Source organism: Panthera onca, chromosome B4, assembly GCF_046562875.1.
Source record: "Panthera onca isolate mPanOnc1 chromosome B4, mPanOnc1 haplotype 2, whole genome shotgun sequence".
Classification (NCBI taxonomy): Eukaryota; Metazoa; Chordata; class Mammalia; order Carnivora; family Felidae; genus Panthera; species Panthera onca.
The window spans coordinates 108,334,950-108,353,547 of NC_138345.1; the positions used below are offsets into that span (position 1 = coordinate 108,334,950).

General features: G+C 36.6%; 1 long non-coding RNA gene across 1 annotated transcript in view; it reads right to left on the reverse strand.

The window, feature by feature from the left end:
- Positions 1 to 4,008: 4,008 nt before the first annotated feature.
- LOC144616797 (uncharacterized) overlaps positions 4,009 to 18,598 on the reverse strand; it is a 423,028-nt gene continuing 408,438 nt past the window's right edge. The window contains exon 4 of the long non-coding RNA XR_013556553.1: positions 4,009 to 4,069. This is a non-coding gene — a long non-coding RNA (uncharacterized LOC144616797). The remainder of the gene's footprint in view (positions 4,070 to 18,598) is intronic.

The window sequence follows — 18,598 nt, forward strand, 5'->3', positions numbered from 1 at the left end:
AAATTCTTTAAATTAGTGCCAAATCTTCCATAATCTTGTTCTAATCTACTTTCAAATAAAACTTCCGTTCATAGGAGCTGCCAAACATAACCCATCCACCTATATTTAGGATGATAAGCGATAAACAAGTAATTCTTTCTAATGTCTTCTTCATACTTTTCCTTATGCCATTCCCTGTGCAAAGAATTCCTCAGCTTTCTTTACAGCTTGTGTCAGCTCAGCAATGTGCTGTTCCTTTGTCCCAGCTGAAAACAAACTCTAGTTCTGCTAGATACTATTAACATTTCGACTTCTGCTTTATAGTTAAAGCTCTATTATATTTTTAAAAGTATATATTGAATTTTCTTACTATCTATTGAATTCATAAAATGAGAATTAACAGTTTATAGTAGTAAATTTCCTATAGTCTTTTCAGTTTCATACATACACACACACACACACACACACACACACACACACACTCTCATCTCTCAATAAATGCTTGTAAAATAAACTGATGTTTTTATTTATTTATTTTAAATGTCTATTCATTTTAAGAGAGAGAAAGCATGCGTGATCAGGGGAGTGGCAGAGAGAGAGGGACAGAGAGAATCCCAAGCAGGCTCCCTGCTGTCAGTGCAGAACCTCACGCAGGGGAGCCCACAAACTGAGAAATCAGGGCCTGAACTGAAATCAAGAGTCTGATGCTTAACCGACTGAGCCACCCAGGTGCCCCAAATAGATGTTTTTAATAATCATAGATATTTTTTTTTGTTTTTCTTTAAACTATTTAAAGAGACATCCACAGAATATTTCATATCTTGTCTTAGACAAGACTAGTTACATATGCCGTGGGAGTTAGGACTTAATAAAATTTGGTAGGCTTTATTTGCATAGCAAAACTACTGAAGCGTGAAGCTTGTGGACTTCTCTATTTGTGTACAATGTGTATTTGTAATTATTTTGTTAAATAAACTGGTGAGTATATGATGGCTGGTACTATGTATTTAATATAGACATTACGTTTCTTATATTCCTATTTATGGAACTATTTGGTTTTCATTATCTACTGTCACTCACTCACAAATTTTACAGACTATTATATTCCAGGCACTATGCTGGGCACTAAATATTGTGCTTAAGTTTTGTAAGTGACACAAGTAAATAATTCTTTCTCCTCACTCTATATTCATTTTTATTTTTTAATAAAATATAAATAAAATGCTTAAAATTATGGTAAATGCTATGAAGTCAAAACAGTCTGTAAGAAGCTAGATTGGATACTTAAAAAAGAACTTGTCAAAAAATGACACTTAAGCCAGTTAAGCAGAGTCTGAAAGGTGGGGAGGTATTCTTGGAAAGAACAGAGGAAACTGTGATACAGAGAACTATTTAAAAATACCATTATAATCTTAGTAACAAAATACTTGTTAAATCCAATGAATGCCTCTAACAAAACAGTTCTTTCTTTGAATTACTCTAAAAATAATATGAATTTAGACTGTGTTTTTAAATAGTTTTCCTTAAAAAAGAAAGAAAATACCTCCTAGTAAGGTGTAAAGATATTGAAAATTCAAAATTTAGACATTTTTTTCATTCTCAATACAAAAAAATTTAATAGAAAGAAGAGAGCAGAAATATGCTTAATTATATGTACTTTGCATACAGTATACTGGTATTTTTTTCTAGGTTTGTGAACTGTTTTTCTTTCTTCTTCCCCCCCCCCCCCAGAGTTAACAGAACATGTTAAAATCCTAAAATAACGTTATTAAATATATTTATTTCATACTCCTATTTATTAGGAGGCCTTATAAGGGTTTAAGGTCACTGTAATTTAGACTGGGAAATGTGATGAATATCTTATTAAATACTGTAAATTATGCATAAATGATCAAATAGGCTCCCACAGTAATGGCCTACTTATGCTTTAATTCATTAATAAGAAAATTCTGGTTTATGTTAAATGTTCCACATTTTTACAACTAGGACAAATATCAAAAGACTTATACCATATAAATGCAGTATAAAGTCACCATTTTTATCCAGTTGAAAAAGTTTTCTTTTTGCTACTTCTTGAAATGATAATCCGTTTTGGATTGCAATAGAGAGTTTAAGAAACAATGTTAAATTTAAAAAAATAGAGAAAACACATCAGTTTATATAGTTAATTTACCCACTGTTAAGACTGCTGTCATGCATGCTAAAAACACTTTAAGATTTCAGTGATTGCTTTCATTTAACTACCTCTTTGCCATTTATCGGCTTAATTTTACACAAAATGGAGCAATCTTAAAACCCAAGGGAAAATACTAGGCTTTAGTTTTACATACCACATAATGGAAATAACAAATGAAAAAAAAAAAAGTTTTTTTTCATCTGCTAAATATCCCACATCTAAAAAGATAGATCAGTACTAAAGTCTCTCAGCACAATTTTAATGCATAAAAATAAGCATCTTTTTTCATGTCCTTTTCAGATTTGAACTAGTATCTGCCTCATTTTCCAAGGTATGCCATTTTCTCTCAAAATATATAGGATAATAAAGTGGAATTTTCACAGCCGAACTATATTGTAAATGAGAAAAATCTTTATTTTCCAAAGCTTTGTCTTTGGTGAGACCAGTTTCAAATCACCTCTACTTTTTTTTTTCCAGTAAAATTAATGCAGTTAAGTACATATCCCTTTGTTTAAATAAATAAAGAAGCCATGGAAATGTATTCATCAAGAGCTAGGCCATTACTGGGAAACATTTTTGAACTACTTAATCATCAGAATAAATGACTATGCTAACAGCAGAAGGGTTGATTAATTTTTTGTTACAAACACTTGCATATTAATAGATAGTTAAATTTTTGTCAGTCCCTTTGCTGTTGAAACGTTCCAAGAGATCATCTAACATATGTTCAAATTACCAGCTTTCTAATAGATAAAAATTCAGTAGCAAGAAGCTATATGAATCAAGAATGCACCATCCCACAGCATAGGTCTGATGACCCCTGAATGTGACCTGCTCCCAGAGGAAAGCAATTTAATGCTCCATTGCACACCGAACAGTATGTATGAATCACAAAACCTCCAGATAAATTAGTGACAGCTACATCTGAATAGGATTCCCTCTAAGTCGCTTATCTGCAGCCAGGCAAGCTTGTTTCACCCTGACTTTCAAAGATAAAAGCCTCATGGCATGTGGCCTTGGCAGATTCTCACAAAGCAAACAGCCCCCATCGTCCATTATTGGGGGAAAAAAATGTCCTTATTATTTCAGGTACTGTGTACTATGACAGCAAATGGGATAAAGTGAAAACTATCTGCAGTGAGAAATTCATCAATCAATACCGGGCCTTATGTCTTCTCTAACTTTCATAAGCTCAGTGCCTCTTGCTCTTTCACTTTTATTTTTGACAGTTCTGATACCCCAGAGTTGCAACCATGGCAAAGTTCAAGAATGGAACAACAGGTTATTAAAGACAACTTATCAGAGGCCAAACAGGGAGAAGAGATGCCAACAATTAGCAAGCAGCTGAAAGACAGATCTGTGACAGAACAAGAAGAAAGGCACAACAAAGCCTTTACCTTTAGCTAACTATGGATTCTATTGAAAAAAAAGAAAAACAGAAAAACTGAGATGCTAAATATATGTTGTAATTACTTAGGGATATTGATCGTAGAAGAGATAAAAAATAATTATGCTCAAAATAACATGAAAATATGTATTTGTAAGAGATCATATTTACATTTCTTATCAACCAGAGATAAATTGGGATATCAAAGCTATATAAAAGTATATGCTTTAAACTGAACATGAATGAATAGCACAAATGTAGTTTCTTCTTCAAAGTAAAGTATTTACTACTAAAATTCTTTTAAACTGAATAATAAAACAGACATATCAGTTTCCACTTTCTGCACTTCTTATAGGCTACAATTACACTTAATCCTCTTCCATTACATATCTTAATGAAAGCCATGCCATATCATGGGATCAGTTATATAGCATAGAATTCAATAGCACAAATAAACAGTACTCACGTTTCAGGTTCTGTTGGTAGTCGTTCTCAGGCAAAATCAGGGTTGTGTTTTCTGGATGAGTCTGTGTTAAACCAAAATGACAAAAAAAATCTCAGTTTCCCATGGCACTGCCACTTAGAATGCATACAAATAACCCCCCAGTTAGTCAAGGAGAAAAAAAATTGCATTAGAGAGTACTGATTTGTAAATTTGGTCTTTTCAAATGTAGATAATGTTTACCCCTCCACCTCCCCCCATATCTTTGCAAAATTTCTGCCCAGTGAACTCATTAGTGTAGAAACTCAACTATGGCCATGGTCAGTGAATGAATTTCAGGCCTAGGATTAACCTCCAATAAGCATGCACAATAGTTGGACATCTGAATTTGAGAGACATAAGAACGATGCTGAAAAGGAAAAATAAAAGCAACAACAACAACAACAACAACAAAACATAGTTTAGAGAATGAACAGTATGATAGATCTAGCTAAATTAATGGCTGTTCTATGCATAAAGTGATTAATAGGATCCTAAATGTATAAAAATGAAAGCAAACATACCTTGAAAACATTATCAATACCATACCCAATGACACTTTGGAGAATATAAATATAGCTACTAAATTTACCTTCTTTGAAATTACACAGGTTTAATTAAATTGGATATATGTCCTTTGCAGCAATAACAATTTAAGCAACATTAAAGATCATTTAAAATATGCAAGAACTTCAGTTAGGCAATAAAATTATTATTTCTGTTCTGTCTGGCTACTGTGTTTATATTGAGCTATGTATTTACAATGTACTTTATTTAATGTTATCAGTAATTTCTTAGAAGCTTCAGTAAATGGAGAACTAAGATGTTCAATTAAAACATTAAACTTAACTTGTGAAGCACCACATTATAATAATGTTTGTTTCTTTGTGAATTAGAAAAAAAAGTATGGAAAAGTAATTAGAACAATTAGTTTAAATATTTAAAAATCCCAATGTCATGTGTGCATTGTTCGACACTTTATTTAAATAATATAAACACAAAGTCACGTAATAGTCCTTAATCACTACATGTCAAGAGTGTTTTACTGTCTCTTGGAGTGTTCTATTTTCTGGTTCAACAAATAGATCTTGACTAAGATGGCCTTCTAATTCCTCTCAGCCTGACTAAATATTAGAAAGGGTTCTTTCCCTCACTCTAGGCCCTTGACTTCTCTTTTCTTAGACCACTTTAAACTTGTAAATTATTTTTTCTGTCCCTTTGAGGTACAAATCTTCTCCCAAACTCTTGTCAGTTTCTGATCCAGATTTTTTTCTCTAGGACTTTGGGAGCTATCCCTTTGGGATGTAAACATTAAGAAATATAGTGCCTCTGTCTCAAAGTCTCTATTTGAGGGTAGGAGTTTTACCTCAATAAGCACTATTAACAAACAGATAGCCTAATCACATTAATCAACTTCCCCCATAACATCTTCTAGTATTTTTTTCCTCTAGCTCATCTCAGCTGTTAAAAATCTCCCATCTTGTATTTTAATACAAGTAAGTTCAATACCCCTCCTTCACCTTTGCACTAGTCTTGAATAAAGTATCCCTTGACATCATCTGGTACAAATTTTCTTTCACAATCTCAAGTGGCTTTATGGGCTGAGACACTAAGTAATTCAGCTGTGGAGAAGATAGACCTTGTACTTGCCTTCATAGCACCTACAATCTAGTGCGAGACTGAGACATGCAAACTGACACATAAAATAGGATGTGATCAATACCATGACCGCAAGAAGTGAATGGGGCACCTAACAAAAGTGGAGCAAATGATGAAAAGAACTCTTTGAATCGATCACTTCACAGGTGATGAGGTATCCAGACAAATTTGAACAGGAACAATGCTCCAGGAAAAGGGCCCGGCATGTACGAAAGCCCAGAGTCAAAATAGGCAGTCCATTCAAAGAAAAGTAAGAACTGGGGTGCCTGGGTGACTCAGTTGGTTAAGAGTCTGACTTTCGTTCAGGTCATGATCTCATGGTTCGTGGGTTCGATCCCCATGTTGTGTTTTGCGCTGACAGTGTAGAGCCTGTTTGGGATTCTGTATCTCCTCTTCTCTCTGCCCCTCCCCCACTTGTGCTCTCTCTCAGAGTGAAAAAATAGACTTCAGAAAATTTAAAAAAATAAAAAGAAAAGGAAAGTAAGAACAGAATGGCTAGATTGTTTACTGTGATGTAGGGGAGTAGCAGGAAATGAGTCTGAGATGTAACAAGAAGAAGACAGAAAAAGACACTTACGGAGTCATACAATTGCTTTTCTTTTAATCAACACATTAAGGGAGGCAATATAATTTAAGGTTTAATGTCAAGGCCTCTAGTATCAGAACCAGGCTTTGAAATCTAACTGTCTCTCACAATATATATATATTGCCTATATATTAGGCAAATAGTCTAACCTCTTTTAATCTCAGTGTCTCCATTTCATAAAGGGAGAGAATAAAAATACCTCATGAGATTTTGTCAGGATTAAAAGGGAAATCCCACGTAAAACAGTCAGTACAAGTCTTGGAACATAGAAAATGATCAATGATGATGACAACAATGATAGAAAGCAATCTATGATGATATTGATCATGAACCATGCACTGGATACCAGGCCATAAGGGTCATAGTCAAGAGTTTGAATAAAAGAGAAACTACTGAAGCATTTCAAACTGGGAGAAATATTATCAAGTTTACATTTTTGAAACAGCATTCTGATTACAATTAAAAGAATGTTTTGAAAGTTATGAAGTGAATGTTATAATCCAAGCCTGTAGAATGGATAGTAGTAGCTAAAACTGTGAGTAAATATTTGTAGGTATATTAATTAAATGTTAATGTGTGCAGTGATAGGTTTTTAATAGAATGTCCTAATAATAGGGAAATATACATGTGTTTATTAACTGTTGTCTGGTTATAATTATCAAGAGCACAGCCTTTCACTCATGGAAGTATCCTGTGTTGGGTGATAAACTACATAGTGAATGTCTTTGTGAGCATCAATTAGTATATTCTGTAAGGGGAGCTTTGTTTAATCAAGCAAATCAATTGAATGGATGTCATCTTCAATGTATAATACATCAGTAATCAGAAGATAAACAACTATTCTTTATTTTTGTCATATTTATTTGTCAGACAGTGCTTTATGCTATTACATATATTACCTCATTTAGTCCTAACAATCCTATGGTTGATATTGTTGTTCCCACATGAGAAAATTAGAGCATGTAGAAGTAATTCACTCAATTTGCATAGCATACGGAAGAGCATAGGTTCAAACCAGACAGTCTGGATCCAGAGTCTGTGCTCTGAAGCCCTATGTGAAAAGTGGTATTATAGAGTAGTTTTTAGAGTATCTGAAGCTCAGAGAGGGTACTATAAGCTAAGAGGATACTAAAGAATCAAACAAAGAACGCTGGGGCATTGGGAGAAGAAACTATTTCACCAAGGTAGAAAACACAAAAAGGATAAAATAAAAGTAGTTTTAAAAAGGAAAAGATATTTCAGGTAGATTTTAAAGAATGAATAGGACATCTGTCTCCTTGAAAACCAAACATAATCTACTTTAAAGAAGAATTTGTAATGGCAATATGTTTTCCCTTCCCAAATAGATCTGATCATTCCATCTTTTAAATGTCCTTGCATTTACCAAACATATATAAAAATGTTTATCATCCAAATTAAATCTGTAATCAACAACATTCTGACAGATTTTTATTATACTTAAATGAAAATCTAAAATTCAAACTCCTTGACATTGCCTCTCTGATTATATTATTTCCTATGGTGTGCACACACACACACACACACACACACTCACATATATAACACATACCAATATCCAAGATAGTCCTGCCACAATAATTTTCTCTTTCTCAAAAACACCAGGCATCTGCTATTTTGCTAGCATAAACTTCAACCAAATCTTACATTACCAGATCTATCTCATATATTTCTTTTTCTACTTCCTACCCTATTTTATATCATCTTTTTTTAAGACATACATGGCATCATTTTTATGAAAAATGTTTATTCTTTGCTAAGATACTTCTCTGTGTTGATAGAACTCTACCTGCTGTGCAACTCCTGGCTTATTCCAAAGTATTCTCCACCTCCTTTAATAATTTCACATAGTAAAGAGTCTGTCTCCTGCCTAGCAAGTGTCACAGTTACCATTTTTCATGTATTTCTGTGGTTATTGACAAAATTATTACTAGCTTTAAGTCCCACAAGGACAGAGGCTGTATTAGTTTTTAAACTGTAATATATCCTGAAGGAGATCAGAATACACCCCTCCAACACAGGCCACTTTTTACTATGGGTTAGTTGAGCTGAAGGTAATTGAGAATCAACAGCTACAGAAAGAAGGCTTCTCAGAGTTCCCCTTACATGATTAAAAGCAGAAACTTCAGAGAAATGAAGACTGCCAAAAATCCCTTTTCTGATAAGTATTATGGCCATGAAGAAGATGGAGAGTCAGCACCAAGATGAGTCTTCACACACACAAAACAATGATAACAACAAAACTCTTACTAAAATCGCTAGTTTCATTAGTTTCCCCACATTTTTGACATTCCCACAATGTATCCCTCCTAGAAGCCCAAATTCCCCTTTCCTCGTCTAGCCCATGATTTATTGCCCTTTGTCATTAATATTATGTAAGCTTCCAAGTCTAACCACTTCTTGGAGGGTTCACTTCTTTTCTGTGGAGACTCCATGAATGTAAAATTAAAATAAAGAAACATATGCCTTTTTTTTCTGTCAATCTGTCTTTTGTCAGTTTGATTCATGAAGATAAGGGAAAAGGTTTTTTCTTCTGCTATTCTCCCCAGCACCTAAACCAATGCCAGGCTCAATAAATATTTGATGAATACATGATGTGTGACTTGGCAGGAAACATGCACTTGGAGTGACTGATTTATAAGAGAATATGAAAACTATCGGTTGAAATTACCAAAGAAAGGGTTTTGCAGAGTGCACTATGTTGTATGTTGTCCTCCTCACAATTATTTCTAGAAGTTAGATAAGGTCTAAATGTAAACAACACAAAATAATGCCAATAACAGATAAAAGTAAACAAACAAATAATTAATTAATAAATACATTGTTCAAATGAGATTGAGATAGGAAGTCCAAGGCCATTTTGACATTTTTGTGGTCATCAAAGACCCAGCTTTCCTGATTTTCTCCCCTTAGCCAGTGGCTCCTATCTTCAAGGTATCTGAAGTATTTCTACTTCAGTTCCAGCTTTTATGATTTCAGGAAGTAAGAAATAGGAAGGGAAGAGGGCAAAAACAAAAACAAAAATGAAACTTGTGGGCCCCCTAAAAAGAGATTATTCTACGCACTAACCTATAGCTTCAGTTTATGCCTTATTGAAAACCTCTTCAGAACTGAAACATAGATATTTAGATATTCTATCATCATATTACCCAATATAGTGATCTATTAGCAAGGTAAATGAGAAAAATAAAAACCGGTTTTCTTTTCTCTTATGAAAAGTATCCATTTTTAATTTTTGAGCATTTTACCTCATAAAACTGTGTTTTCTTTTTTACTAAACCTTTAGGAAATAAATCTTGGCAAACTTTTACTACATTTTCCTTTACATTCACATCCCCAATAGGCTAGACAAAGGAAGCCTAGGATTAAAACAGGATTCATAGTCTGAAATATCAACAACTGTGAAATACATTATGGGAAGTACAGAGACAAATCTCAAGTGCATCCCAGATATACACGTGAAGATGTGAGGCCACCTCGTATACTCTGTCCACATTCAATTATACCCCTGTCACCAACCTGATGAGATTTCAACATCTTACCTACCCCCCAGTCCCTGACGTCTCTCTTCTCAGCTCTTAAGAAGTTTCATTAAGTCAACCCTTGATGTTAAAAACTACAGAAATTAAGCCACAGCAACTGGAAGGCATTCTTCTTTGGCTTTTTAATGTGTGTTTTTATGTGACTGAGTGCTTAGGTAGGAGTGAATGCTTGCCATTTTGGCTATTATTTTCACACCAGACAATAAACCCATATAGTGATGGCATGAATTCGGAGCAGGTTTGGCAACTCTACCGTTTCTTCATTCTTCCTCTTGGCTAAATTGTCCTGTTACTTGTTCTAAGCTGAAAACCGAATTATCTACCAGAATGAAATGAGAATAGCAGATTTTTCAAACTTATCCCCCTCTTCCCTCTCAAATATAGCCTGATATTTGAATTTCAAAGACATGCTCCTTGTGTCAATAAATGGAATAGAAAAGTTGAGAAAATAACCACTTAAGAAAAATATTGGTGCTCTTAATAAGCTCGAGAGGAAAATGTCTATCCAAAGAACCAGGAGTGAATATAATTCAAAATGAAAGCATATTTGTGTTAATATTTTTAAACTAATTTTAGGGATTCTTCTGTCAAAAGAGAGTTTTCTGATTGGTTAGGTAAGCCTTTGAAGAACGAAATAGACTACTTTTTTATTTCATGACGAGTTTGCTATTCTAAAGAAAAAAAGCTTACCCATGCAAAAAAAAAAAACATAAAACAAAACAAAACAAAAAAACAAACAAAAAAACCTGACTTCTGACAAATAGCACTTGAAAAATTTTTGCCAAACATTGTTAAGCAATACAGTTAAACAACATTATATTCTCTTTCCCTACTATTTCTTTTAGGTACTTTAGAAGTATCAGTCAGATTCCAATTGATTGTACCTGACACAAATCCAATGGAGACCTAAAGATATGTTTAAAAATCCCTAAAAAACAAAGACAAAGTTGAGAAAAAGAATTATTTCTTTTAAGCTTTAAATAGCCAGCAATACAGTTCTCTTTCTGCTCAGTGTGCGTGTCTATGTATGAATGATGGTGGGACAACACCTAAAGGACCAAACATAAGATTTCCCAAGAGAAGGCTGATGCCCACTTAACTAATTATGTGACATCTTTAGCCAGCAAATAACAGCTTACTTCTACCTAGTTTGTGACTCCTGGGACAATTATTTATAGGCACATACATTTCTTAAAGCTCATGTATGCCCTATAAAAATTCCTAAGGAGAATGCTAATAAAATCATTAAAGAAATATTCCATTTGTATACATTACAGTCTCAGGTATTCATTTTTTCATTTGAAAATTTTAACACAAAATATTTCAGGCCTGTCAATGTAATACCTACCTAATACATTCAAGACAATGCAATATACTCATTTTTTAAATAAAAACATCCTACATAAAATTTCTTTTTTACTCCAGTATTGAGGTATAATTGACAAATGAAACTAACATATATTTAAGATCCACAATGTGACGTTTTGTTATATGAATGCATTGTGAAATGATTGCCACAATAAAGCTAATTAACAGATCCACAATTCACATACTTTTTCTTTCTGTGATAAGAACATTTAAGATCTACTCTCTTCATGGGGCACCTGGGTGGCTCAGTCAGTTGAGCGTCTGACTTCAGCTCAGGTCACGATCTCATGTTTGGTGGGTTCAAGCCCCATGTTGGGCTCTGTGCTGACAGCTCAGGGCCTGGAGTCTGCTTCTAATTCTGTGTCTCCCTCCCTCGCTCTCTACCCCTCTCCCAGTCATGCTCTGTCTCTCGCTCTCTCTCTCAAAATAAACATAAAGAAAAAAGATCTACTCCCTTTGTGAATTTTAGCTATACAATAGAGTGTTATTATTATTTTATTTTTATATTTTAAGCACCAAATATTTTTTAAATGTTAATTTTTTTAATTTTATTTGTTTTTTGACAGAGAGAGAGCAACAGAGAAGGAGACGGGCACAGAAAGAGGGATAGAGAGAATCCCAAGCAGGCTCTGTGCTTTCAGCACAGAACCCAACAAGGGGCTTGAACTTGTGAATCATGAGATCATGACCTGAGCCAAAATCAAGAATCAGACACTTAACCAACTAAGCCTACAATAGAGTATTATTAACTATGGTCACCATGAAATACATTACACCTCCAGAACATATTCATGCTGCATAACAAAAAATGTGTACCACTTGATTAATATAGCCCTATTTCCCCACCCTCTAGTAACCCTCAGTCTACTTTGTACTTCTATGAGGTTGACTATTTTAGATTCTGCATGTAAGTGGGATCATGCAGTATTTGTCTTTCTTTGCCTAGCCTATTTCACTTAGTAAAATGTCTTCAAGGTTTATCTGTTGTCAAAAGTAACAGAATAGGAGGAGCTAGAGGAAGATGGCAGCATAGGAGGACGCTGGGCTCACCGCGCGTCCTGCTGATCACTTAGATTCCACCTACACCTGCCTAAATAACCCAGAAAACCGCCAGAGGATTAGCAGAACGGAGTCTCCAGAGCCAAGCGCAGACGAGAGGCCCACGGAAGAGGGTAGGAAGGGCGGCTAGGCGGTGCGCGCTCCACGGACTGGCGGGAGGGAGCAGGGGTGGAGGGGCGGCTCGCCGGCCAAGCAGAGCCCCCGAGTCTGGCTGGCAAAAGCGGAGGGGCCTGACGGAGTGTGTTCAGACAGCAAGCGCGACTTAGCGTCTGGGAGGTCATAAGTTAACAGCTCTGCTCAGAAAGAGGGAAGGCTGGAGGAAAAGGGAGGGAGAGCTGCTGAGCCCCCGGACACAGAGCTCAGTTTGGTGGGGAACAAAGGCGCTCACCAGCGCCATCTCCCCCTCCCATCCCCCAGCCAAAATCCCAAAGGGAACCAGTTCCTGCCAGGGAACTAGCTTGATAGGAACAAACACCCAACTCTGTGCTTCTGCGGAGCCAAACCTCCAGCAGCGGATCTGATCCCTCCCGCTGCCACAGGGCCCCTCCTGAAGTGGATCACCTAAGGAGAAGCGAGCTAAGCCTACCCCTCCTGCCCCCGTGCACCTTGCCTACCCACCCCAGCTAATACGCCAGAACCGCAGCACCACAAGCCTGGAAGTGTGCAAGTAGCCCAGACGGGCCACGCCACCCCACAGTGAATCCCGCCCCTAGGAGAGGGTAAGAGAAGGCACACACCAGTCTGACTATGGCCCCAGAGGTGGGCTGGGGGCAGACATCAGTTAGGACTACGGCCCTGCCCACCAACTCCAGTTATACACCACAGCACAGGGGAAGTGCCCTGCAGGTCCTCACCACTCCAGGGACTATCCAAATGACCAAACGGAAGAATTCCCCTCAGAAGAATCTCCAGGAAATAACAACAGCTAATGAACTGATGAAAAAGGTTTTAAATAATATAACAGAAAGTGAATTTAGAATAATAGTCATAAAATTAATCACTGGGCTTGAAAACAGTATAGAGGACAGCAGAGAATCTCTTGCTACAGAGATCAAGGGACTAAGGAACAGTCACGAGGAGCTGAAAAGCGCTTTAAACGAAATGCAAAACAAAATGGAAACGACGACAGCTCGGATTGAATAGGCAGAGGAGTGAATAGGTGAACTAGAAGATAAAGTTATGGAAAAAGAGGAAGCTGAGAGAAAGAGATAAAAAAATCCAGGAGTATGAGGGGAAAATTAGAGAACTAAGTGATACACTAAAAAGAAATAATATACGCATAATTGGTATCCCAGAGGAGGAAGAGAGAGGGAAAGGTGCTGAAGGGGTACTTGAACAAATTATAGCTGAGAACTTCCCTGAACTGGGGAAGGAAAAAGGCATTGAAATCCAAGAGGCACAGAGAACTCCCTTCAGACGTAACTTGAATCGATCTTCTGCACGACATATCATAGTGAAACTGGCAAAATACAAGGATAAAGAGAAAATTCTGAAAGCAGCAAGGGATAAACGTGCCCTCACATATAAAGGGAGACCTATAAGACTCGTGACTGATCTCTCTTTTGAAACTTGGCAGGCCAGAAAGGATTGGCAGGATATCTTAAGTGTGCTGAACAGAAAAAATATGCAGCCGAGAATCCTTTATCCAGCAAGTCTGTCATTTAGAATAGAAGGAGAGATAAAGGTCTTCCCAAACAAACAAAAACTGAAGGAATTTGTCACCACGAAACCAGCCCTACAAGAGATCCTAAGGGGGATCCTGTGAGACAAAGTACCAGAGACATCACTACAAGCATAAAACATACAGACATCACAATGATTCTAAACCCATATCTTTCTACAATAACACTGAGGGGAAATGGATTAAATGTGCCAACCAAAAGACATAGGGTATCAGAATGGATAAAAAAAAAAACCCACCTATTTGCTGTCTACAAGAGACTCATTTTAGATCTGAGGACACCTTTAGATTGAGAGTGAGGGGATGGAGAACTATTTATCATGCTACTGGAAGCCAAAAGAAAGCTGGAGTGGCCATACTTCTATCAGACAAACTAGACTTTAAATTAAAGGCTGTAACAAGAGATGAAGAAGGGCATTATATAATAATTACAGGGTCTATCCATCAGGAAGAGCTAACAATTATAAATGTCTATGCGCCAAATACCCGAGCCCCCAGATATATAAAACAATTACTCATAAACATAAGCAACCTTATTGATAAGAATGTGGTCATTGCAGGGGACTTTAACACCCCACTTACAGAAATGGATAGATCATCTAGACACACGGTCAATAAAGAAACAAGGGCTCTGAATGATACATTGGATCAGATGGACTTGACAGATATATTTAGAACTCTGCATCCCAAAGCAACAGAATATACTTTCTTCTCGAGTGCACATGGAACATTCTCCAAGATAGATCATATACTGGGTCACAAAACAGCCCTTCATAAGTTTACAAGAATTGAAATTATACCACGCATACTTTCAGACCACAATGCTATGAAGCTTGAAATCCACCACAGGAAAAAGTCTGGAAAACCTCCAAAAGCATGGAGGTTAAAGAACACCCTACTAAAGAATGAGTGGGTCAACCAAGCAATTAGAGAAGAAATTTAAAAATATATGGAAACAAACGAAAATGAAAATACAACAATCCAAACGCTTTGGGACGCAGCGAAGGCAGTCCTGAGAGGAAAATACATTGCAATCCAGTCCTATCTCAAGAAACAAGAAAAATCCCAAATACAAAATCTAACAGCACACCTAAAGGAAATAGAAGCAGAACAGCAAAGGCAGCCTAAATCCAGCAGAAGAAGAGAAATAATAAAGATCAGAGCAGAAATAAACAATATAGAATCTAAAAAAACTGTAGAGCAGATCAACGAAACCAAGAGTTGGTTTTTTGAAAAAATAAACAAAATTGACAAACCTCTAGCCAGGCTTCTCAAAAAGAAAAGGGAGATGACCCAAATAGATAAAATCATGAATGAAAATGGAATGATTACAACCAATCCTTCAGTGATACAAACAATTATCAGGGAATACTATGAAAAATTATATGCCAACAAATTGGATGACCTGGAAGAAATGGACAAATTCCTAAATACCCACTCTTCCAAAACTCAATCAGGAGGAAATAGAAAGTTTGAACAGACCCATAACCAGTGAAGAAATTAAATCGGTTATCAAAAATCTCCCAACAAATAAGAGTCCAGGACCAGATGGCTTCCCAGGGGAGTTCTACCAGACGTTTAAAGCAGAGATAATACCTATCCTTCTCAAGCTATTCCAAGAAATAGAAAGGGAAGGAAAACTTCCAGACTCATTCTATGAAGCCAGTATTACTTTGATTCCTAAACCAGACAGAGACCCAGTAAAAAAAGAGAACTACAGGCCAATATCCCTGATGAATATGGATGCAAAAATTCTCAATAAGATACTAGCAAATCGAATTCAACGGCATATAAAAAGAATTATTCACCATGATCAAGTGGGACTCATTCCTGGGATGCAGGGCTGGTTCAACATTCACAAATCAATCAACGTGATACATCACATTAACAAAAAAAAAGAGAAGAACCATATGATCCTGTCAATCGATGCAGAAAAGGCATTTGAGAAAATCCAGCAACCTTTCTTAATAAAAACCCTTGAGAAAGTTGGGATAGAAGGAACATACTTAAAGATCATAAAAGCCATTTATGAAAAGCCCACAGCTAACATCATCCTCAATGGGGAAAAACAGAGCTTTTTCCCTGAGATCAGGAACACGACAGGGATGCCCACTCTCACTGCTGCTGTTTAACATAGTGTTGGAAGTTCTAACATCAGCAATCAGACAACAAAAGGAAATCAAAGGCATCAAAATTGGCAAAGATGAAGTCAAGCTTTCGCTTTTTGCAGATGACATGATATTATACATGGAAAATCCGATAGACTCCACCAAAAGTCTGCTAGAACTGATACATGAATTCAGCAAAGTTGCAGGATACAAAATCAATGTACAGAAATCAGTTGCATTCTTATACATTAATAATGAAGCAACAGAAAGACAAATAAAGAAACTGATCCCATTCACAATTGCACCAAGAAGCATAAAATACCTAGGAATAAATCTAACCAAAGATGTAAAAGATCTGTATGCTGAAAACTATAGAAAGCTTATGCAGGTAATTGAAGAAGATATAAAGAAATGGAAAGACATTCCCTGCTCATGGATTGGAAGAATAAATATTGTCAAAATGTCAATACTACCCAAAGCTATCTACACATTCAATGCAATCCCAATCAAAATTGCACCAGGATTCTTCTCGAAACTAGAACAAGCAATCCTAAAATTCATATGGAACCACAAAAGGCCCCGAATAGACAAAGTAATTTTGAAGAAGAAGACCAAAGCAGGAGGCCTCACAATCCCAGAGTTTAGCCTCTACTACAAAGCTGTCATCATCAAGACAGCATGGTATTGGCACAAAAACAGACACATAGACCAATGGAATAGAATAGAAACCCCAGAACTGGACCCACAAATGTATTGCCAACTCATCTTTGACAAAGCAGGAAAGAACATCCAATGGAAAAAAGACAGTCTCTTTAACAAATGGTGCTGGGAGAACTGGACAGCAACATGCAGAAGGTTGAAACTAGACCACTTTCTCACACCATTCACAAAAATAAACTCAAAATGGATAAAGGACCTGAATGTGAGACAGGAAACCATCAAAACCCTGGAGGACAAAGCAGGAAAAGACCTCTCTGACCTCAGCTGTAGCAATCTCTTACTCGGCACATCCCCAAAGGCAAGGGAATTAAAAGCAAAAATGAATTACTGGGACCTTATGAAGATAAAAAGCTCTGCACAGCAAAGGAAACAACCAACAAAACTAAAAGGCAACCAACGGAATGGGAAAAGATATTTGCAAATGACATATCGGACAAAGGGCTAGTATCCAAAATCTATAAAGATCTCACCAAACTCCACACCCGAAAAACAAATAACCCAGTGAAGAAATGGGCAGAAAACATGAATAGACACTTCTCTAAAGAAGACATCCAGATGGCCAACAGGCACATGAAAAGATGCTCAACGTCGCTCCTCATCAGGGAAATACAAATCAAAACCACACTCAGATATCACCTCACGCCAGTCAGAGTGGCCAAAATGAACAAATCAGGAGACTATAGATGCTGGAGAGGATGTGGAGAAACGGGAACCCTCTTGCACTGTTGGTGGGAATGCAAATTGGTGCAGCCACTCTGGAAAGCAGTGTGGAGGTTCCTCAGAAAATTAAAAATAGACCTACCCTATGACCCAGCAATAGCACTGTTAGGAATTTACCCAAGGGATACAGGAGTACTGATGCATAGGGGTACTTGTACCCCAATATTTATACCAGCACTCTCAACAATAGCCAAATTATGGAAGAGCCTAAATGTCCATCAACTGATGAATGGATATAGAAATTGTGGTGTATATACACAATGGAATACTACATGGCAATGAGAAAGAATGAAATATGGCCTTTTGTAGCAACGTGGATGGAACTGGAGAGTGTGATGCTAAGTGAAATAAGCCCTACAGAGAAAAACAGATACCATGTGGTTTCACTCTTATGTGGATCCTGAGAAACTTAACAGAAACCCATGGGGGAGTGGAAGGAAAAAAAAAAAAAAAAAGAGGTTAGAGTGGGAGAGAGCCAAAGCATAAGAGGCTGTTAAAAACTGAGAACAAACTGAGGGTTGATGGGGGGTGGGAGGGAGGGGAGGGTGGGTGATGGGTATTGAGGAGGGTACCTTTTGGGATGAGCACAGGGTGTTGTATGGAAACCAATTTGACAATAAATTTCATATATTGGGGGAAAAAAGAACACAAAAAACTGAGAACAAACTGAGGGTTGATGGGGGGTGGGAGGGAGGGGAGGGTAGGGTATGGGTATTGAGGAGGGCACCTTTTGGGATAAGCACTGGGTGTTGTATGGAAACCAATTTGGCAATAAATTTCATATATTGGAAAAAAAATTAAAAAAATAAAAGAAAAAAAAAGTAACAGAATATCCTTCTTTTTACATTTTGAACAATATCCCATTGTAAATAATGTTCCATTCTATTGTATGTGTTTATGTGTGCACACATTACATTTTGTTTATCTGTTCATTTGTCAATAAACACTTAGGTTGTTTCCATTTATTAACTATTGTGAGTAATACTGCAAAAAATGTGGAAGTACAGATATCTTTCTGTGATAATGGTTTTGTATCTTTTGAATATATACTCAGAAGCAGTATTTTGAGGACCATATGGTAGCTCTATTTTTAATTTCTTAAGGAAACTCCATA